Genomic DNA, 24,189 nt, shown 5'->3' on the forward strand with positions numbered 1-24,189 from the left:
ATTTGTTGGTCAAAGAGCAATATCCTTTCTAGGTTCTTATTGAAGATGGTGACACCTCGTTTTTATCCCCATTAATCACCTAATGGTAATTACAGTGAATTTCCAGGCTCTGATTTTAGTAAACTGCTGAGTTTACTGTTTGGCTGAGTAGCTGTTGATATTTATCAAATGCCATTTATGTGCTGGGATAGAGACTATTGGGTCACAAAATAAATGGATTTTCTGTCCTCCCAGATCATTTAGCTCAAGAATTTAGTTAAAATATAAAGACATTATAATTCAAGGAAGAATGTGATGGGTCCCCAGCACAAGAGGCACAAATAGTCACATTAAGGCTCAAAAGAGGGAGAAGGCTTATATCACTCAGAAGACAGTGTGGAGCGGGATTAAGTAGAGACAGACCTAATTTGATTCCTAGATCTGCCACTAATCTGGACAAGTTACTTAACCTTCTGCATTTATAATATAGAGATAAACATACTTAATTAACCAACAGTCTTTTAATAACTTTTTTAGCAGCTATCTTTATAGGATTATGAGAATAAGATAAAAATGAGGAAAAGAAACTCATGCTTATCTCTTAGAAGATGTTTTATTGATTATATAGCTGGTGTTATTATTAACATCATCCTCTAATTAGTAAGCTCATAAATGACTTAATGGGGACACAGCACTTGAGTTGGGACTTTTAAAAATGATGTTCTTACCTCACATGATGTACAAACGATAACTATCCACTAAAATAGATCAGGGCTCTAAATGTAAGAGCCAAAACTATAAATCTCCAAGAAGAAAATGCAGGTATAAATTGTGTGACTTTGGATTTGACAATCAGTGGATTGTTCACTATGCAGGCAAAAAAAAAAAAAAAAAGCACACAAGGAACAAAAGAAAAATTAGATATGTTGAGCTTCATCAAAATTAAAGACTTTTGTGCTTCAAAATTAAAAGACATTATCAAGAAAGTGAAAACAACAATCCAAAGAATGGGAGAAAATATTTGCAGGTCATATATATGATAAGGAATTTGTATCTAGGACATATTTTAAAAACTCAATACTCAAAAAGAAAAATTAATTAATTAAAATGGAAAAATATCTGTATAGACATTCCTCCAAAGAAGATATAAAAATAACCAACAAGCATAAGAAAAGATGCCCAACAATATTAATCTTTAGGGAAACACAAATCAAAACCACAATGATATACTACTTCACTCCAGGATGCCAGGATGACTATAACCAAAAAGTCAGATGACAAGTATTGGTGAGAATGTGAGGAAATAAGAACCTTTACACACTGCAGACAAGGACATAAAATTGTGCATGCATTTCAGAAAACAGATTGTCAGATTCTCTATTAAACAGAGTTACCACATGACCCATCAATTCCACTCTTGGAGAGATATGCAAAAGGAATTGAAAGCATGTATTCAAATAAGTATGTGTACCTGAAATTTCACAGAAGCTCTATTCACAATAGCCAATAGGTAAAAACAGGCAAAATGTTTAACTGATGAATGAATAAGCAAATGTGGTATATCCAAGTAATGGAATATTATTCAGCCATGAAAAGCAATGAAATACTGATACATACTACAATATAAATCTTGAAAATGTCATGCTAAATAAAAGTAGCCAATCAAAGACCACAGGCTATATAATGCCATATACATGAAATGTCCAAAATATGCATGTCGACAGAGCAGAAAATAGATTGATGGTTGCCTACAGCTGGGTGAACAGGAAGCTGGGTGATAACTAAAGAGTACACGGTTTCTTTTTGAGTTGATGAAAATGCTCTAATATTGATTATAGAGGTGGCCAGACAACTCTGGATATACCAAAACCCATGGAGTTGTACATTTTAGATGAATGAATCACATAGTATGTGAGTTATATCTCAGTAGAGCTGTAACCAGAAAACGATGCTCGATATTTTAGCATATGGTGGTGAACATCAGTGACAGAAGGTGGAATGCAGAGAATTCAGGTGGAGAAGAGCATGTGTAGTGATATGGGGGTGGGAATATTATCAAAGAGTAAGGAATTTGTAGGCCTTATCATTGAAAATTAGTCTCAGGCGAGGCAGTATGATGGAGGTTTATGAGGGCCAAACAGTCACCAAATACTGTGCCCAAAATTGATCCATCAACAATAGATTGGAGACCAGAACCAGTGTAGTGACAATGGAAAGGAATGGACACATTCAAGAAACGTTGTGATTGAGTTGATAGGTTGTTAGCTTTGTTTGATCAAGAGGATGTCAGTATTTGAGGGACTCAAATATGACTGTATAGTTTTGAGTCTATGAATAGGAAAAATGATGCTGAGCCGATGGGAATCAAAAGTCAGGAAAAGGGCAGCCCTGGTGGCTCAGCGGTTTAGCGCTGCCTTCAGCCCAGGGCTTGATCCTGGAGACCCGGGATGGAGTCCCACATCGGGCTCCCTGCATGGAGCCTGCTTCTCCCTCTGCCTGTGTCTCTGCCTCTCTCTCTCTCTCTCAGGAATAAATAAATAAAATACTTTTTTTTAAAAAGTCAGGAAAAGGAGCTGTTTGGGAGAGCATGTGGTAACTTAGGTTTGGACACACAGACTGCAGAGGAGAAAGTACAGAGAGGTGGGCAAAGATAGAGCCCTGGAAAACACTTACATGCCCTAGCTGTGAAATGGGCCCAATGAGGCTCACCTCATTCTAGTAGGTTTTTGGTCTTGCTCTTGGTATTTGGTTTTGTGAGTTGGGGGGGTTGGGGAGATGGGAGGTGGGGAAGCCTGACATTTATTATTGACTCTGCATAAGGCACTCTAAGAGGGTTTATTTTTTTAATAGGCATTGTCTTATTTGCTCACAACAACCCCCACAGAGTACGTATTACTTTTCTTATCATCAGAATTTGAAACCAGATCAAGTCAGTTAATGATTACGTCTATTTCTCTTGGTCGTAAGGCTGAAATGAGGCAATGTATCTGATTGCCTAGCCCAGGTTCTGGCATTCACAGGTGTTCTACAAATACTAGCTTTCTTTCCCCACACCTGCAGCAACCTGCTGTCCATGGTTGGTGATCTTGTCTCAAAGCCAGGATTTGAATTTATTAACTAGCCTCTCTTCCTCTCCTACCCAACTTCTTTGGCAAACTGCAGGTGGTACCATAAAGTCTTATTTCTCTGCCATGGGTAACTGCCATGCTTGATGACTCCATTCCTTGTACATCTGCACTCCCCTTTTTTCTCTCCTTCCCTCTTACCCCACCAACATCCCTTTAGGCCTTTGCTGAACCAGTGGGGTTGAATAATGATAAATGTGCATTGGATTTGAGGCTACGGTTAAATGCTTGTTGGGAATTTGGTGGAGGCCCACACACCCATCTCATTTATAACTTACGTCACTGGAATCAAGGCTGCTAGAAACAGAAAGATGATGATCTCCTGCCATCATCTCCAGCTAATCTCAAACACAGGAGAGGAAAACTGCAGAAGGCTCATCTCTGCTAGCTTTTACAACAGTAAATTGTAGCTCATCAGAGCCAATTCTTCAAACCATTTGCTTTAATCTAAACCAGGATTTCTCATCTCCCCTTTTATGATTCCATTTCGGGGCTCTGTGAAGAGATTGAGCAGCATGCCCATATGTTATCATTCTAATGAAAACAATCAGAGCCTGGTGATTATTAATCACCTGGCCTTATCATCCATTAAAGAAAAGTCTTATTAACGAAAAGGCATATGTTTTGTTCCTGAATTCCAGAGATAAAAACCTAAAGGAGATGAGGGAAGTGAACTAAAGCTCTGGTTGTGTTGGAATTTTGGAAATTAATTACATCTTGTCAGTAGCCTTCTTAATTAAGCACTCATAAGGAGTTGGAAATAAAAAATATTCAGCCTCAGATGTGGTTGCCTGAGTGTGTTTCTCTTGTTGTTATTGTAATTCTCATAGTTTGACATTAAGTTTTGGAATTGCAGGAAAACCAGAGTAGCTTTAATCGGCTGTTAAACTAGTGTGCAGCAATCATTAGGCCCCCTAAGTGGTCCTTGATGATCATATTTGAATGGGACACTTTGAGGAAATCATGGTGTAGCATCGTTTAAATGCCTTGTTGTACAGAATTTAAAGTTGTCTGTAAAAGGAAAACATTGTATAAACCATTTAAGGAATGTGATTAGATTAGAAGACTGGTACGTAATTACAAACAGAGCCTTTGACCATGACCTCGGAAATGGGAGTACCCAAGTTTCTGGTACAATGTGCAGCATGAAGTTAGCAGTTTCAGCAGGACAGGCATTGTCTGAAAGTGGTTCTAACTTTATGAAAGTCATTGTCCCTGGATGCTAAACCTGTGGTTGTCTGTGGTAATGCTTCCCTGGCCCCATGAATTAAGCAAACCAAGCCCCTGCTTAAAACCTGAGATTGTTTAGGGCACCTAGGTGGCTCAGTGGTTGACCATCTGCCTTTGGCTTAAGTCATGATCCTTGGGGTCCTGGGATCAAGTTCCACAATGGGCTCCCAATGGGGAGCCTGCTTCTCCCTCTGCCTGTGTCTCTGCCTCTCTCTCCGTGTCTCTCATGAATAAATAAATAAAATCTTTAAAAAAAACCCACAAACAAATATATATATTAAAAAACAAAAACAAAAACAAACAAACAAACAAAAAAATGACCCTTGAGTTGTTTAGAATTGCTTTCCTGGAGGTTCCATTTAGGATAGCTGGAAGGAGACCCAAGAGTCTTTATTTTTGCAGAGCTTCACTAGGGAATTCCAATATACCTCCAGACTTAGAGCTATAGGTCCACACCCTGTGGTCAGCTTGTGTGGATTCCAGAGGGATTGTCTCTAGCCTGACACCAGCTCAGCACTTGATGGTATTATTCATGTCTCACCCTCCAGCAAAAGGTTTTTGACCTGAGGTATGGGAGAATTGAATATATTCTGGAAGAGCCAAAGAGTTTGATTTTTCATTCCTTTGGCTCTAAATAATTCCCCTAAGTAAGAAATCCAAATATTACCTCTTCCTGAGGCTTACACACAACTCACAATGTCTCTCAGCAGCCCTTGTTTAATATTTGGGTGACAATACATTTCTCAACACTTAGAAATAAGTCCTCCACGGCAATTAGGATGATAAAATATTTGGCTGCCAATAGTGTGCAGGGCAGGTTTGCAAGGCTCTCAAAAGACATCAAAGTTTCCCATTGCCAGAAACTGTGGGTGGAAAGTAGTGTGAAGGAGAACCTCCTGATGCAGTGTGTGAGCTGAGGACCAGTTCCTGGCTTGGATTTATGAGCTGTGAGCTGCCGTCCTCAAATGTCTGCATGGCCAGGGGGTGAGGTCACCAGGAAGCAGGTGTGTGGCTCCCTAACAGGTGTTTCCAAAGGAACCTTTCAGTCCTGGTTTCACTGCTACCTGGAGCAAAGGGGCAAGGGATGTCAGACAGAGGAATCCTCAGTAGTCGTCTTAGATCAACACGAATGTTCCCCTAAAGGAAATTGCTAGGGCTGAAAACCACTGTCACATGATTGGAAAAGCTATGTCAGAAAACTGACATGAATTTCAGTGCATGCTGAGGCTGACATCTGAGAATTGTAGGGCAACTGGGAGATGTTAAACTCTAAAGAATGAATTCCTAAAAATGGGTAGTTTTCTTGCTCTCGCCTTCTTGGGGGTCCAGATGGGAAGGTGGGAAAGGAGGCAAAAGCTGAAAGGAATGGGTGTACCACCCAAGAAGAGGGCTGTGGTGCACGCATGGTTCTGTCTGGGAGCCCATCTCTGAGACGTCAGCTCTCTCCCATCTTCCTTCTGCGCAGTCAGGGGGCAGAGCCTAGGCCCCTGCTCTAGGCTTGGACAGGTGACCTGGTGTCCAACTGGAATCCCCCAGTCTTTTACAGACTTATTGGAAATTTCTGTGCTCTTTCTACCAGGTTGATGAGCCCCTTGGAAGTTTCCCTGGGCCCAGTTGGGGTAACACATGACGAAGGCCAACCTGAGGGCAAAGACAGCATAAAGAACCCAGAGTTGACAGAGGGAGGGCCTGAGGGCACCGTTTGAGTTCATGATCCCAGCTATGCCTAGAGTCACCCTGGTTTAATTTACATGAGCTCATGGAGTCCCGTCTTTGTAAAACACACTGTTTGTGAACAGAAGATCTAGACTTGACCATGTCTCCAAAAGAAAAAAATGTCCTGGTAACCCATTAAAAATCATGCTTCTGTGGGTTATAGAAAGAAATTGAGGAATCTGAGATGCAACCCTGGCCATTTGGCTCCCTGTGGCATACTTGGAAAATAACTTATATTTTGAATGTGTCAGATTTTCTTATTTATATAATCAGAGGGTGGACCACGGTCAATTCTTCGACTCCATTATCTTGCTATGAAGTTGACAATTTTACAATCGAACACCATCTTTAACCTGATGTAAGTTCTTCTCTACATTTATTGCTCAATTATATTGCCCACTTCAAATGTGTTCACCTGTAGAGGAAAGAATTAAAAATTTGACCTCATAAGGGTTAGAAGCCATTTGCTTTTTATCTGAGGTTAATTCTGCTTCGTGATGGCCAATAGGAGAAAAACAAGTTAGGGCAAGAATTCTCTGCAGACAAATACAGTAGTTCCAGGGAGCTCTCCCGGCTGTCTCTCACTGGGCTTCTGTGTTCAGAGCAAAAAGAGACATTGTCTATCCACAGCTTACAGAGGATTAATGTCTGCATGTTTCTCCAACTGCTGTCTCAAACCCTAGCATCCTGGAAATACTTCCTTATTGGATTAGTGACTGCTAAATGCCTCAAAACGAATACAGTTACTCTAATAGGAAGTATTCAGATATAATTTGTGAAATGAAGATGCCCTGACTTCGTATCCCTTATAATTAAACATCTAGAGAGACAGAGCCTGGCTTCTGTTTTAATAACAAATAAAGCTCTGCTCACTTCCTCTTAACACCCTCTCAGGAGGAGCTAAGCAAGCCTGTAGACCAGCAATCAAGGTGGACTCACCTCCCCAAATAGGTCTCTTCCCACCTATAAATCAGAGATAACGAAATTTGCCATGTCCCTGCTTTTAGCTCAGATTGGGAGTGGAGTGGCCAAAGACTGAACTGCCCTCTAAATGCAATGCATTGATTTGTGAGCCTTTCAGGTTTGGTTTGGAAAGAGAGGGGGGAAAAATGGCTGATTCAATTTTCTGCTAAGTGTTTTCTTTCTTCTCTAAGTTAGTCCTTAGAAATTCTGACAGTTGCGAAGCTGGTTTTTGGTTATTCTGAAAAATCCACCTGAACTCAAGGTAAGGAATTCCTGAATCCATGTGGAGTTATGTCTGACAGCTGAACACAAGAACACTTGGGGTCTTGTGGCTCAAGCATCTGCCTTTGTCTCAGGGCATGATCCTGGAGTGTCAGGAACAAGTCCTGCATTGGGCTTCCCATAGGGAGCCTCCCTGTGTCTCTGCCTCTCTCTATGTCTCTCATGAATAATATACATTTAAAAATTTAAAAAAAAGAATACTTGAGGTCTGAGTATTTATTTCCTCCAGCTCACTGCTGCCAGGCTGTGGTTTATCAATGGCTCCGCACCTCTACCTAAGGAGTGTCCTCTTCCCATGGCTGCATCCGCCTAGGGGTGTGGATGGCTTTTCCTACTAGTAGTCACTGGTGCACTGCTATTTTTGGTTGGTTCACCAAACTCACACAGACCCTTCATAAACTCTTACTGGACATTTGGACCTCCATGTCAACACACATTAATGATACAGACAGTAGGGCAGCCCCGGTGGCGCAGCGGTTTAGCGCCGCCTGCAGCCCAGGGCGTGATCTGGAGACCTCGGATCGAGTCCCACGTCAGGCTCTGTGCATGGAGCCTGCTTCTCCCTCTGCTTGTGTCTCTGCCTCTCTCTCTCTCTCTCTCTCTCTCTCTCTCTCTGCATCTCTATGAATAAATAAATAAAATCTTTAAAAAAAATGATACAGACAGTAGTTGCAGTAGAAGTATAAGAAGTCAAAAAAGCCATTGATAGTATTTTCCCCAGTGTCAAAGCAAGTCATAAATGTAGCCCTTCCCTTATAGTCTTCTGTTTCTGTAGTCAGCATGATCAAAGATAGTTTTTCTCCACCCCATGTGGTTTCATTTCTAACATACCTGTGAGCACACATGCACATACGTGATTGAAAGCTGATTCCCAGCACCAGAGCTTCCTGTGTGACTCTACCCACCTCTTCTGTTCCCCATGAATCCCCTGGCATCAGAGATCAAAGCCCTGTCTATTCCTACTCTTTTCAAATTTTACTTCAGGTATTCTTTCAGAGGACCCATCCAAGTTGCTGCAATCTCCAGCCTTTGCCTAGAAAGCCCAAGTCTGCAGCTCTCAGGACCCACAGTTACACAGGCAACAGACAAAATGGACTGTCTGTTGGAACCAGCACATGGCTGTACCAGGGAGCATGAACAGCCCAAGGCCAGGGCCAGGTGGGAGGTAAGTGAGCCAGGAACCACAGATAGAGAAATATCAGACCAGTGGCATGAGGAAAGGGCTCTATCAGAATTGCCTCTGGGAGTCTTGAATGCCATCTACAAGTCCTGGAGCAGAAGGGTGAAGACAATGTCTTATTATGAATTACAATGTCCAGATAGACTTACTTTTGGAGACCAGGAAATCAGATGAGCCCCAGAAGCTATGGTCTCAGAAGAATAGAATGAGAAGGGGTGAGGAAAGGTGCCTGCAGAGATACTCCGGGAACATGACACAGGATTTGGAGCTGAGATAAGCCCTTCTGTCCATCCCCTAAAACTGTTAGCCTTGGAATCATATGCTTCCAAAACTTGCCTGCACTTACATTGGTGGTCTTCTGTTTCTGTTTCCCTTGGCCTCGTCAGCCCACTCCTTTTAGAGCCAACTTTGGCTACACATTGGAATCATCCCACTGGGCAGATTTAAAAATAGTGATACCTGGTCCTCATCCCTCATCCCTCCGACTCCCAGATTTTAATTTAATTGGTCTAACTTACAGCCTTGGGCATCTGGATTGTTAAAATCTTCCCCCAGGTGATCGCAATATACAGCCAAAGTCGAGAATCACTGCTTTCAAAAATGTCAACCAGACTTCCCGGTACTTGGGTAATTAGGGAAATGGGCATCGTTGCCATATTTGGGTCAGTGAGAATGAGAACAGGCACTACAGTAATCCTGGAGCTGGACATTGTGGCAAAAGGATCAAAATGAGGCTGTACCACAGAGAAAATACAAAAGTAATATCTGAAGGATGTTTGGTGATGCTCTTTCTCATCCAGCCGGATTGTTTTCCTTTTGAGCAGTGAGCCTCAAAGCTTAACAGCATCCAAATAATCCAGAGGGCTAGAGCTCGTTAAAACACAGACTGTTGGGGCTCACCCCACGAGTTTCCAATCGGTAGGTTGGGTGGCTCCCTGACACTTGCATTTCTGACACATTCCCAGGTGATGCCGAGGCTGCTGGTCCAGGGACTGCACTTTGAGAAGCATGGCTCTAGAGAAAGTTCCTCTCCAGTCGTCCCTCACTCATTCTTGTTTTATGTGATTAAGACAGCGGTTCCTTTAGAGCCCCCACGAGAGCCTTCCCATTCTGTGACCACACACCGGGAAACATTCATCATCCTGGGTTAGAAAGAGCAGTCAAATGTTATCTATTCCCCACCAGGTGCTTGCTACACGGTGCCCGAGGCCAGTGCAAATGCTCAAGGGGAACTTGGGTTTTAGCTGCTGTCATTAAAAAGCTTGGAACCTGCACAGCAAGGAACGCCCATGTGTCAGCAAGAGCATTTCCTCCTATGATCACAAATGGTTTCCAGTTGTAAAGAAAGCTCAGGGGAACATATGGAAAGAAAAATTGCCAAGTCCATGGCTAGAGTCTCAGTCTATCCCAAAATTGAATCGAAAAGAAAAGGAGAGGAATCCCTTGGCTTCTCTCTACCCGCTCTTGCACTCCTCCCTGGGATGAATGAATTTTTTTTCCCTGTATTTCCCATTTCCAATATTTGCTGAGAAACTACCTCTTGAGATGTAAGTGGACACTCAAGAGAGGTTTCAAACACTTTGATTAATATGAGTCGCCAATGTTTTATCTTTTCTCCCAAACACAAGCATCTCACTATTCATTTTTAATTGTTGCCTTTTTGCTTTTTGCACTGAAACACATTTTGGAAATGGAAAAATTGGTGCCATCTTGGCCTCAGCAGAAGAAAATGTGAATGGTTGAGACAAAGGCCTAAATTCTGTTGGGCTCTTCTACGATCACCTTTTTACAGAGGCTCATCTTAGCCAAACTAGTCTCTCAGTCTAGGTGAAGGCCACGATTTTTTGTTTGTTTTCAGCCGCCATCCACGCTGAAGCTTTGGGACCGTAGTGACCTGACTCTAAAGGTGTGACTTGCAAATGACAGGTTGCATCTCTGGTTCCCTGGGATATGCACTTCCTTGATGCGTATGCACACACGCCTAGGCTGTCTAGATCACGGATAATGGACATGGGACCATAGAGGATGGGAATCTTTTCTACCACTGCCTTGATTGACACAAACAGGCATGGTGGACTAGCTCGGTGTCTCCTGAAATCTACTGCTTGGGACACCAATTCTACAAATGCTAGCTATTGTTGGGTGTCATGGACACATATCTTTGGAAACACTGAGTTGAAGGTGTCATGGGACACCTTGATGGCTCAGTGGTGGAGCATCTACCTGCCTTTGGCTCAGGGCATGATCCCTGGGTCCTGGGATTGAGTCCTGCCTTGGGCTCCCTGCAGGGCACCTGCTTCTCCCTCTGCCTGTGTCTCTGCCTCTCTCTCTGTGTCTCTCATGAATAAATAAATAAAATCTTAAAAAAAAAAAGAAAGGTAATGATATTGATCTCTTTATTTCAGGACCTCTTAGTACTCTTAATATGTTAATGTGTATGGTGAATTTTCAAGAAAGGGGTTTATTGTACCATAGGAGACATATTCCATCTTAGGAAAAAAGGAGGGAAGCTTCTCTTGGGACATTTCTGAGCAACTTCTCTGGGAAACAATAGTTAGATAACGTCTAGTCTCTTCTCACATAAATTCCACATTCTGAGTCTCAAGCCTCCCCTATGTGGGAATGAGTCCTAACTAACCAACGAGACTCGGAGGTGGGGTTTGAGCCAACCATAACCATATACCTATGACCTAAGAAACAAAGCACTGTGAAGCCCTTCAAATGTTCCTCCCCTTCCCTCTCCATCACCTGGCTGGGGTAAGAGAGGGATTCTGGTGAAGAAGAAAAACCAACAGAGGACTTTAAAACACTAAGTTTCAACTTTTATAGGCATATTTTAGACATTTTCTTTCACTACCTTATATATAAAATACTTGGATCAGATTATTCCCACCAGGAGAGCTCTGCTTTGGCTAGAGACCCTTACAAGAGGCGAAAGCATTTTGATGGAATTCACTTTTTAAAGAACACCAGCCTTTGGGGCACCTGGGTGGCTCAGTGGATGAGCATCTGCCTCCAGCTCAGGTCATGATCCCAGGGTCCTGGGATCAAGTCCTGCATAGGGCAGCCTGCTTCTCCCTCTGCCTGTGTTTCTGCCTTTCTCTCTGTGTGTCTCTCATGAGTTAATAAATAAATTCTTAAAAAAAAGAACACCAGCCATTAATTATATAAGTGGTGGTCAACAAATAAGTCCAGAATCAAAGACTGTGTTATCTCTTCAACTAATTTCCCTCAGTTGCCTCTTGTGTCCTAATACATCATCTAATTTGACATCTGATCTAATCCACCAATGTGATATGTATCTGCTACTAGTGATACTGTTCTCTAATATTCTATATGCTTTAATGTTCTAAAACTTTATCATTTACATGTTACATTAATCATATATCACCAGGTATTATATGATTATATGATTCTGTAATTTCATACTCACAGAATGTTACACTTAAAAGTAAGCATTGTCAACATTTGTCTATTATAGGAGAGAAACCAAGTCTGAATGAAGTGATTATTATAAATTACACAATTTGTAATCAGCCAGAGCCAGGATTTGAACTAAAATCTAAAAGCCATCTGAAACAAAAACCTGTTTTTCACCACTACCTTAAGGGGCCTTCCATAATTATTGGAACAAGATTGAGAAAGGGAGAAAACTCAAATGTTTAAGATACTTTCTTAAATAATACCTCAAAATGTTCTTAACTTAAGCCATCATTAAAAAGTGGAAAGGAATGGATTCCTGTAATGTCAAAACACACAGTGAACACACGAGAGGGAATGGAAAAAATTCAGAGTTTTCATGACCTGCAAATAATCACATCTCACTGATAATAGATTTTACAGCAAATAAATAAACAGCTCTATAGATAAAGTCTCACGCAATGGGGCTGCAACTCTTCAAATGTACACTTTTAAAGATCCACTCTAAACTCTGAGAACCAGGGGATTTGGTAAAAAAAAAAAAAAAAAAAAAAAAAAACCACACACAGGATCTTTTGCAATGTTTATATCTGGGTCACCAAATTAATGAAAACGAGAGAAATTTGCAGCCAGCAAAATGCAATTAATCTTCAAGCACAGTTTGTAACGCACACTCATTTGTACCAATTAACTTCATTATTCTATTTGGAAGACTTCTCTCCCTCTCTATATTCCAACCTTCTTTTAAGTTTTAAGTCTGAGCAATCTTTACTGCCTTATTTCTAGTTAAGATTGCAATAATTTGTCATTGGTGTGCAGACACTTTCTTAACTATTCCTGTGTTACAAATAAAAGCACCAGTATTGCTCGGAGGTTATCTCTGGGGTCCTGCAAAGCCAAGCACTATAAAATGGTTAGACATTAAAGATGCGAAGAGAACCCCATAAAACAACACATAAAAATGTGTCTTGCCTTGCCATTTATATGGAAAGATGGTGCAGTTCAATCTTTCAAGCCAAAGACTATTTTAGAATTAAAGTTTCAATCAGAACAGGAATGGGGGGAGGCTTCACCCTCTCTCTTTGACCCTCTTTTTTTGCTTATAAAACCGCTGAAGTAAAAATCATGTGCTGGGTTGGCTTTCCCATTGGCCTTTTGATCTCTCATTCTTTCTCTTCTCCCTCCCCTCCCCTCCTCTCTCTCTCTCTCTCTCTCTCACACACACACACACACATATTGCAAGCAAAATTGGCTTTTTCTAGCTCATGTTCTTTTTTTAAAAAAATGAAAAACTTTGCTAAGTCTGACTTCTAACTCTTGTAGAAACAACCTTTGTTTGTGTGTTTAGGTGGACTTATAATTAGAAAAAAATCTGAGCAATGCAGCTCTGTTCATACTGAGTAAAAGGGCTGTGGATTTAACCATCCAAGGAAGATGATCTTTTTTTTTTTAAAGATTGCTTTCCACTACAGGCATTAAAAGTGGCCTTGCAATCATGCAGGCCAGGCCAAGGGTGTGAACTGAGCTCCGTCAGACAGCAACTGGTGTGACCACAAAAGGAACAGTGAAGAATGGCATCACCAGGCAGGGAAGAAACCAAATTCCAGGTGCCATAGTTTCATTTATTTAAGATTTAATTTATTTATTTGAGAGAGAGAGAGAGCATATAAGGAGGGGGAAGGGGCAGAGGCTGAGGGAGAAGCAGACTCCTCATTGAGCAGGGAGCCCGATATGGGGCTCGATTCCAGGACCCTGGGATTATGACCTGAGCCAAAGGCAGACACTTAACTGACTGAGCCACCCAGGTGCCCCGCAGGTGTCATAGTTTTAATTTCACAATGTCCAAGGACAATCATGTCATAGGGAGTCAAAAATAGCATCCAGATGGAACAAAGGATATTAAGGGTGGGCTCTGGCTCTAGGGCAGAGGATCTCTATTTCCCATCCTGGTTTACACCATATCTTCTGGTGGTTATGCACATAGAGGATGCTAGCAGACAGAAAGAGGGCAACAGTTTCCTGGTTGTAGCAGACGCTGTCAGTACCCTCCCTCCAGATCCCCTGATTACCCCCATCTCTGCTCGTGCCAATCTGACAGCTTCTGACTACAAACACCTATGACTCTTTGAGGGTTCTCTCTAGTTATCTGAACCCTCTAGGAAAGCTGGAAGTTCCAGAGACTTAACACCACCTCCAGTGGCCCTCAAACAACAACTGGTTGGAGTTGGTAAATGCCTGGCTGCATTGGTTGTGGGATGGAAAAGCTCTGACACATTTTCTTCCCTGCATTCAGTGTTCCCAGCCAGAGTGGGTGTCAGTGGTAAACTGCCCAGTAATATGCCCTTTGTTTGCTTCCTGTTCTTCCTGTCTCATATCTCTACACTTTACAGATGCTTCTTGGGATTGCCTCCCAGATAAACTTTTTGCATTTGCATCCTTGCATCACCAGAAACCCAGACAGAAACAGGTGCCCTCACTGACAGAGGAAAGACAGACATCAGAAATTCTGGATTCATTGCAAGATCCTGAAAGTGCCCCACTGTCGATGACTCTATTTTTGTGACCCACACTTGTCATGACAGATGTCATGAAACATAAAATTCAGGGCACCTGGGTGGCTCAGTGGTTGTGCATCTGTCTTTGGCTCAGGGTGTGATCCCGAGGTCCTGGGATTGAGTCTTGCATTGGGGTCCCTGCATGGAGCCTGCATCTCCCTCTGCCTGTGTCTCTGCCTCTCACTGTGTCTGTCTCATGAATAAATAATATCCTAAAAACAAACAAACAAACGTGAAATTCTGCAGGAAATTACTTTGTGGATTCCCAAGACTAATTTTCTGAGCCATGCCCCTTCCAGGCAATCATATGGAAAGAGCATCTCTTTGTCCCTTAGGGAAAACCTCAATGACATTGATCCATGGAAGCCAGCTCGGTCTTGCAAGTGATCAAGCTGGCTGGCCAGGACAACATCATTTGTATCAAGTACATGTTCTGACTGTGGAGCTCTGTGAAGGGTTTTATGTGGGGAAGTATGGAATGCATTCAGGAATGAAAACTGTTGGGTATTCAGAAGGGGGTGGCGGGTAGAGCTGTGAGCAATGTTCTTTGGGAGTCCTTTGAGAGTCAGGAGCCAGAACTTCTCATCCTGCATCTGGTTTGCTTTTCAGTCTGAGTAAAACCAGTCATGGGTAGCTGGACAAGGTAAGTGCCTAAGGGACCCAAGAGACTCAGAATCAGGACATGAATGGAGGTACCTTGTTTCAAAGGAAACTTCACAAAAGAAAAAATGTGATCAACCAGCAATTGAATGGTAGGAGCTGGGGAAGAACCAGCAAATAGAACCCCGGATTTGAGCATCTCCAAATGACAAGTGGTGGAGGAAAGTAGAGGATGAACCCCTGTGTGACAGTCTGGGGATATTTGCATGGCTTCAGAAACCCCTTGTCTGAAGAATCTAAAGAAAGTCAATGTAGCAAGAAAAAAATGAATGAGAGGGAACCCAGTAGAAAATGAGGTTGTAAAGTGAGATAAGACCCAGGTAATTTAAGGACTTGTAAGCCTTGGTAAAGAGTTTTGTTTTTATTTTAAGATTTTATTTATTTATTCATGAGAGACACAGAGAGAGGCAGAGACACAGGCAGAGGGAGAAGCAGGCTCCCCACAGGGAGCCTGATGGGGACTCGATCCCAGGAGCACGGGATCAGGACCTGAACCGAAAGCAGATGCTTAACCACCAAGCCACCCAGGGGCCCCTGATAGGGAGTTTTAATCTCATTCTAATTGCAATGGGATGGCGTAGAAGGGCAATATGCTGTCTATGCATTATTTCACATAATCCCTATGAAAATCTTTTTTTATTATCCCTCTGGTGCAGAAAGGATGTGTCTAGACCCAGGTTACTTACTGGTAAGTAACGGAGGAAAGCTCATCTCAAGGTCTGAGCTCCAAATACACCTCAGGATACTCTTGAGAACCTCTACATAAATTCCCTCTCCTGACTCAGCGCCCCATGTTTGTCGATGTTCTCATGGATCCAATAATGGGACCCTCTATCTGCTCAGTGGCTTCCCAGTGTGATTCTTGGGTACTTACAGAATCAGGCTTTGTTTTGAGGCCCCAGTTGCCCAGAGTTGCAGGTGTGCCTTCTCCCCATGAATTTATTTTACCTGTTTCTAAGTTGTGCTATGTTTTGATAATGTTTGGAAAGCAGGTTGGATGGACAGCAGGACACAGTCTGAGGTCAATGTAATCTGGGGTCCCCAAGCCTCTGGAATCTCTTTTGGTAGACTCAGGCTGCTGCTAAGCTTTTGACCAGGACCTTAGCAATGTCCTTGTAAAACCCGATCAGGGTCCTAAGTGGTTCTTTAAATGGACATTTGCCTGAACAAATCTTCCTTTGTGCAAACACGAAGGATTAAAGTGCATCTTGGGACATCTATCCCTGCTTCCTGCCGACTTAATTTTTCTCATCTATTACTGCCAAGGATGTATCAACTCTGTCCTTGAATGTCTAGAAGTGAGTCACAAGTTTTGTGTTACGGGACAATATTTTCATTTTGTTTCACTCCCATTACCCAGTGTCACCCAGAAATAAGCAAACCCCAGCTCCAAACTCCAAGACCCTGCACATACCTCACCACATCCCAAGTGCCCTCAATTCTTGTTTATTTATCTCACATTCTTCACAAGTTTTATTATCTGCAATAATCAACACAAACTGAGACGGCTTCCTGGCTCATGACAGTTCCCCCAGTGGTGAATCATTCTTCCTAATAGGTTCTCCCTCTTCTTGTAAAACGTCCAGTCCTCTGCTCACAAGTGATAAACCAGTGACCTGAACAGAGCCATTCAGTGTCCCACCCCCAGCCCCTTGCTGCAGTTTAAGGAATGAATGGCTGATTCAAGCCTGGCCAATCAGAGTTCTTCCTAGAATTTTTTTTTTTTTCCAATTAAACCAGAAGAATGAAGCCTTTTCCCTCTCCAGACGTGGAGGTGTTAAAATATACACTGGGATCTGCTCGAGGCCATATAACCCACCAGGCTGTTTTGTGGCCTTGTGACCAACATAGCCACAGGCAGAGGGAAGCAGAGAAGTGAAACTGGCAAGCTCATGGGAACTTCCTTACGGGGGTTACTACCCCTTCTCAGGGTTTGTTCATGTGACCCACTAAATTTTTTTCACTTCCTTCAACTGCTTTAAACCTAATGAGATTCAACCTTTCATGGATTGAAAGAAGGAAAGAGAAGAAAGAAATAAAGAAAAAGAAAGAAAGAAAGAAAGAAAGAAAGAAAGAAAGAAAGAAAGAAAGAAGGAAGGAAGGAAAGAAAGAAAGAAAGAAAGAAAGAAAGAAAGAAAGAAAGAAAGAAAGAAAGACTAGAAATATCTCTATATGATGAGGCACCATAACCACAGAAGTGATCATTTATAATCTGACACCAAGGGACACTCGGAAGAGAACAGAAGAGAGAGCCGGGGTAATTCTATAGCGCAGTCCTGGATGTTTATAATAACCCGTCCTGAATCTTGGTCAAAAGTTTTATGTTAGATTCTGTTTAAGTAAGGGATGAAATAATATCCTTTAGAAATACTGAAATTCAAATGGTGATTTTTTTTTTTAAGCTCAGGTTATAAAGAACCCCATGCTGAATTCTAGAGAAATAAAGTATTTGTTAAAAGGGCCAACTGTATCGAATTTATAATTTCTTTTGACATTCTAAAATTATTTTCTCCAGCACATACTGGTTTCTATTCTAAATGCAAACACTTGAATAAACAGAGACTCTGAAACTGTTTGGTCACACCTTCTTTCCGTTGTTTGAATCCCTTGTCTCCTACCTACCCTACCTTCAAGATTGCCCATATCCCTGATGGTCAGAAAGGAGAGTTTTACCAAAAGTGCTTTGGTTTAAAAAGTAGAGACTCCACCTTCTAGCACTTTACCTTGTGCACTTGCCCTACAGCCAAGCCTCTAGCTTCCATGCTAGGAACTTGAAAGGTGGATCCATGAGTTAATAGGTTCTCTCCTAAGTCAAGATTCTCCCCAAAACTTGGTCTTCCCAGGATGGAGGCTCTGTCGCACTCTTGCCAGTCTCCCACAGGAAAGGAGTCCCTTTGATAAATTCCAGTCCAGCAGCTGGAGCCTTGCTACCTCCTGAGCTCTCCAATATGCTTCTTCTAGATGGATTGCCCCCCTCCTGGCAGATCCTACAAGTACATCTTGCCAGAACCCACTTGTCACCTGTCCTCTCCCACTATGCGGTGAGATCCCTACTTGCTCATGCCTGAGGTCTTTCCCCCCATGACCCATTCTTCCACACTCGACTGACCCCTTTCTGTTTCATCCCGGTCCACACTGTGGCTCCTCTTGCTATAGCTAACACTTTCCTGCCTTAAAGTATTTTGTCCTCTCCATCCCATAGTCCAAGTTTTTTGGATCTGTGTACATTTCTACCATTCCCTCAGTCCCAAAATAGTAATATCCTTCAGGTACTTCTAATCTAGTATCCAGCTCCTTGCCTCTATTTATAATGGATATTTTATAATGGATTATAAATCCATTATAATGGATTATAATGGTCCTTTTTTGTTAGTATAGTTTGCTGAGTATACGATTCCCATACACTTTAGCATGTGAATCTCCAAGAGTTTTGCTTTCTAATTCTTCTAAATTTTATATTGAACTTTACCTATAGCCTATAATTGGTATTGCATTGTTTATATCAACCTCTATGTCTCCCTTTAAGATCTTTTTATAGCTTCTATTCTATACTTGTGTTTTTCATGTAATCTCCCGGTATATAATTTTTCCCCCTTTTTAAGTGTTCTGGTTTTTTCAGCATTCTGTCATCCTTGCCAAATTATCCATCTCACAATTCCACCTCCTTTTCAAAGGAGGATGCCTACACTCCTACACTTCAGCGTTTCATTTTTGATTGATAGAATTTAAATTTTCCGGGAATTTTAAAATTCACTGAGGATCTCGACCTTCATTTTCTAAGCAAAATATCATGTAACAAGTTACAAAATAATTATGCATTTATCATTTATAACTTGCTTTTGCACCAGTAGTATGGGTGTGAACCACCTTCAGATTATGCTCTTCTGGTTATTTCATGAAATACTAAAAACAGCCTTCATTGGGACACCTGGCTGACTCAGTCAGTAGAGCATGAGACTCTTGATCTCAGGGTCACAAGTATGAGCCCCATGTTGGCCACAGTGTTTACTTAATAAAAAAGATATATATTTTAAAAATAGCCTTCATGAAAGAGACTACCTAAGTGCTTGATTCAATCTGTCTGATTCTTTCAAAATCCTTTACATATTATTCTCCCTCCATTTATTTTAATTTTCTAATTGTTTTTCACACATATAACATTTAAAACTCTCTACAAAGCAGAAAGTCCTTGCTCCTAGTTTCCTGTTACTTTTTTTTAAGATTTTTTTATTGTGTTTACTTAATAAAAAAGATATATATTTTAAAAATAGCCTTCATGAAAGAGACTACCTAAGTGCTTGATTCAATCTGTCTGATTCTTTCAAAATCCTTTACATATTATTCTCCCTCCATTTATTTTAATTTTCTAATTGTTTTTCACACATATAACATTTAAAACTCTCTACAAAGCAGAAGGTCCTTGCTCCTAGTTTCCTGTTACTTTTTTTTTTTTAAGATTTTATTTATTTATTCATGAGAGACACAGAGAGAGAGAGAGAGAGGCAGAGACACAGGCAGAGGGAGAAGCAGGCTCCCTGCAGAGAGCCTGATACGGGACTGGATCCCAGGACCCTGGGATCATGACCTGAGTCAAAGGCAGACACTCAAAAATAATAATAATAATAATAATAATAATAATAAATAATAAAAAAGAAAAAAAAAGACACTCAACCCCTGAGCCACCGAGGTGCTCCCTAAGTTCCTGTTATTGTGAACACCCTGTCCAGCCATTGGAGACTGTGCCTGATGCCTTGCCATTCAGCCTAGTGGTGGCTGTGTGAGCTAGCATCCGTGTGTCCACGTTGCTTCTACTCACTCCCCAGTAACACTTTCTCATGAAAAGTACACTGTATTATAAACTTCAAAGCTGCTAAACAGACTAGATCTTAGCTGCACCCATCGCAAAAAAAGAAATAATTCTCTGATGTGATAGAGGTATAGATAACCCTAAGGTGCTAATCATATTGCAATATAGAGATACGGCAAATCAACATGTAGTACACCTTGAATTTACACTGTTATGTGCCAACTATATCTGAATAAGAATAAATTTTGAAAAAGCACACAGTGGGGGCACCTGGTGATTCAGTCAGTTAAGCATCTGACTCTTGATTTCAGCTCAGGTCATGATCTCAGGGTCCTGAGATGGAGCCCCTTGTCGGACTCTGGGCTCAGCATAGAGTCTGCTTGTCTCTCTCCCTTTGCTCCCCCCCAGCACCCCCTTTCTCTCTCAAATATAAAAATAAATATAAATAAATAAATAAATAAATAAATAAATAAATAAATAAAAGCAGTATGTGCTACATTCTAGATACATTCTTATATTGTATGACTACAAAGGACAAATGGTTTTCTTTAACGGAAAGAGAAAAAAAACAAATTGAAAGATGAATAAAAATAGAAAAATGGCCAAAGACTAAAGAGATCACTGATGAAAGAAATTTAAATTGACAATAAACACAAGAAAAATGTTTACTGTCAGGTTCAAAACATGAAAATCGAAATCACAGGATGCCCCTTTTCATCTATCAGATTGGCAAGGTTAATACTTGCTCCAAAAAAAAAAAAAAAAAATACTTGCTCCACCTCAGAACTTAGGAGAATTCCTAGGAAATTGCATTCTCATTGCTAGAAAAAAGTGAATTAGAATCTTCCCTCTAGAATCAGTTCAGCAAAATGTATCAAAAGCCTTCAATTATGAGTAGAATCTATATGGAAGTTTCTAGAAATTTAATTTATTCATTAGAGGAAATAAACAATGACATTGTTTATTTAAACAACAAAAACTTTTATCTTTCTGGGTAATTATAAGAACATTATTTAGAATGGTATAAAAAAGGAAACAGCCTAAATGTCTACCAATCGGGAATTGGTTGTATGAGTTTTAGTATTTCTGTGCAATAAAAGCCCAATGCCATTAGAAATCACATATTAGAAGAATACAAGACAATTTTCTATAGTATACTACTAACTAAATAAACCTAGTATGAAAATAATATGGATGATTTAATTATAATTATTTTTAATTTTTGACATTTGCATACATGAATAGGATAGAATAGTGTTGAGGCCAAAAGTTATTACTGGCTATTTCTGGTTGGTCAGATTGGGAGAGATTTTTATTTTCACTCTTTGTGCTTTTCTATTTTCCAAATTATTTGTAATAAATCAGCCTAACTTATTTTTTTGAAAGTCAACCTTTAGAATCATTGAAAATATCCCAAAATTCAACCTCAGTATTTATCTATTTCCTTTTGCCCTCTAACTTATCTAGTTTTACTCAAACAATAACTAAGGGGCAGGGGAAATATAGTATCTCCTTTCTTTTCCCATTTTGTTATTAATATTCCATCTGTAGGGATGCCTGGGTGGCTCAGCGGTTGAGCATCTGCCTTTGGCTCAGGATGTGGTCCTAGGATCTGGGATCGAGTACCCCATGGGGCTCCCCACAGGGAGTCTGCCTCTCTCTCTCTCTGCCTTTGTCTCTGCCTCTCTCTCTTTCTGTGTGTCTCTCATGAATAAATAAATCTTAAAAAATAATAAAAATAATATTCCATCTGTATTACTTTTTGAGAAGTGAGCTATAAATCAATGATTGATAAAGAATCAGCATCATGCCAGTTACAAGAACCAGTAATGATAGCAAATGATTCGTGGTGTTTCCTGAGTTCCAGGAACTGTTCTAAGGTGTGTGTGTGTGTGTGTGTGTGTGTGTGTGTGTGTGTGTGTGTGTGTATTCCTCACTCAATAGCTCTGGCTCCATTTATTTATTTGAGAGAAAGAGAGAGAGCATAAGCAGGGGGAGGGGCAGAGGGAGAGACAGAGAGAGAATCCAAGCAAACTCCCCTCTGAGCGTGGAGCCCGACCTGGGACTCAGTCTTAGGACCCTGAGATCATGACCTGAGCTGAAATCAAGAGTTGGATGCTTAACCAACTGAGCCACCCAGAGGTGCCCTTCCACGAAACAAATCTTAACAGCATCTGCCTTTTATGGATGACGACAGTGAGAAGACAGGTTAAGTGACCTGCCCAAAGTCCTACAGCTAGTGTACATCCAAGCCTGGATTCAAGTACAGTCAGCCTGCCTAGCAACTGTGTCCATCATTACCATGAGATTCTATTTCTACAGGGATATCCTAGAGATAAGAGAAGAACACCATGTGGCTCTTGTTTTCTACTCTTCTTTCTTGCAGTACTTTGACTAAGGTAAGGGTTAAGTAAAATTGAGGGCTGGCCTGGGTCCTTAACTACCACCTACAATATTATTTCTATGGAAAAAATCATTGTACATTCCAAAGGACTGACCTACAAATGAAATTTCTGAATTGTCTATTTGCAAGTTGGGGGTTGCCTGTATATATCACAAGGAAATTATTACCAAGGGAAAGACATGTGTTTCCATCCAAAACAAATGTCTGGAAATTATTTGGCCTTTGAATAAACTCAGGCCATCCATCTTTAGCCAGGAGTTTACTCTGAGGTCTCTTCATCAAGTGCTTACAATGTGAATAAAGAGTTTTCGGAATGCTAACATCAAGTCACAGACATGGTTCTGGAAGCCTTAGAATCTTCGCATGGGCACAGACATGCTCCTGGAAGATAGTCCTTAGGGGCTGGCTCGACTTCTTGAAGAAGAGGCAGAAAAGCATGAGTGTTGAGCATTTCCTGATCCTTTTAGGATTAGATAAATACTGTGCTCTGTAAGTCAGTGAAGGTGAGATCTCTAGGAGGATCTTCTGGCTAGAGGTCAGGAGAGCTTTAAATTTGCATAATTTTTATTGTTCCTAAATGTTTGGATTAGCCTGCTGGAGGTGGACCACACATTCAACAGGTTGTAACAATTGCCTACTGAGCTATCTCAATCCAATTTCTAATCTCAGCAGATGGATAATGATTTTGCTTAATTTCTCTTTTCAAAAGGTAGAGCTAGCATGGAATTTTATAATTGTGCAAAAGCGATAAAGCAATAGTGTACCGTAGCCTTAGAAACATATCTATTTGATAGCATACACTTTCTCCTTCCTTAGTAAGGAAAGTGTAGATGCTCAGAAATTTCCTTGCTGAGAAAGTAAGAAGATCTAAAGATACAGTTTACAATTTTATTGAGGAAAAAACACCTATTTGGGAAAGCCAGAAGAAGGCACCAACTCTTCCAGATTGCAGACACTAGCCATTTGTTTCAAAATGAAAATTTTATAAGATTAGGCAAGAAGAAACTCAAAATCTATGCTTATTATGGAAAAAGCAGTCATAGGCATCAGAAGTGCCACAAAGACCAGTGGCCAGCCATTTTTCTTTACTACTGTTAAGAAAATTCTGAATTGGAAAGTAAAAACCTTTACCAGTAATGGCTAAGAATCTCATTGTTTATGAGAGATGTTATATTCAAAATTCATATTTCAAGAAATCCTAACCCCTCAGGTGATGGCATTAGGACATGGGGCTTTGTGGAAGTGATTAGATCATGAGGGTGGAGACTTCCTGAGTGTAATTAGTGCCCTTATAAAAAATACTTGAGACAGTTCTCTTGCCCCTTCCACCATGTAAGCACATGAACACACCTTGAGACCTGTCACCTGTGAACCAGGAAGAAGGCTTTCACCAGATGTTGGATCTGCCAATGCCTTGATCCTGGACTTCTCAACCTTCAGAACTGTAAGAAATAAATGTTTGTTGTTTAAGCCACCAAGTTGATGACATTTTTGTTATAGCAGCCTGAATGGGCTGAGATACTCATTTTTCACATGTTGTATACGTTCTGTAAATGTTCAGAAACAGATTGCTACACCAGGCACATAATTTTGATACACATGTTTGTTGCTAACTTACTTTTTACATGTAATAGACGTGCAGTTACATCTGGGATTTTTGTTTGTGTTTGTTTGTTTGTTTGTTTTTTAGAGTTTAGGGGCCCAGGGATTATCTGTATATCCGGTTATCTTAACCAATAGTCACTGATGACTTGTGCTCTGCAGCTGAAAAGAAAGAATGACCCCCCCCCCTATTTTTCAGGATGAGAAAAAGACCTTTTGGGCATTCATCAGCTCTGCTAATGAACGCTGTTGGCCTGTAACCTTAG

The sequence above is a fragment of the Vulpes vulpes genome, chromosome 12 (assembly GCF_048418805.1).
Source record: "Vulpes vulpes isolate BD-2025 chromosome 12, VulVul3, whole genome shotgun sequence".
NCBI lineage: Eukaryota > Metazoa > Chordata > Mammalia > Carnivora > Canidae > Vulpes > Vulpes vulpes.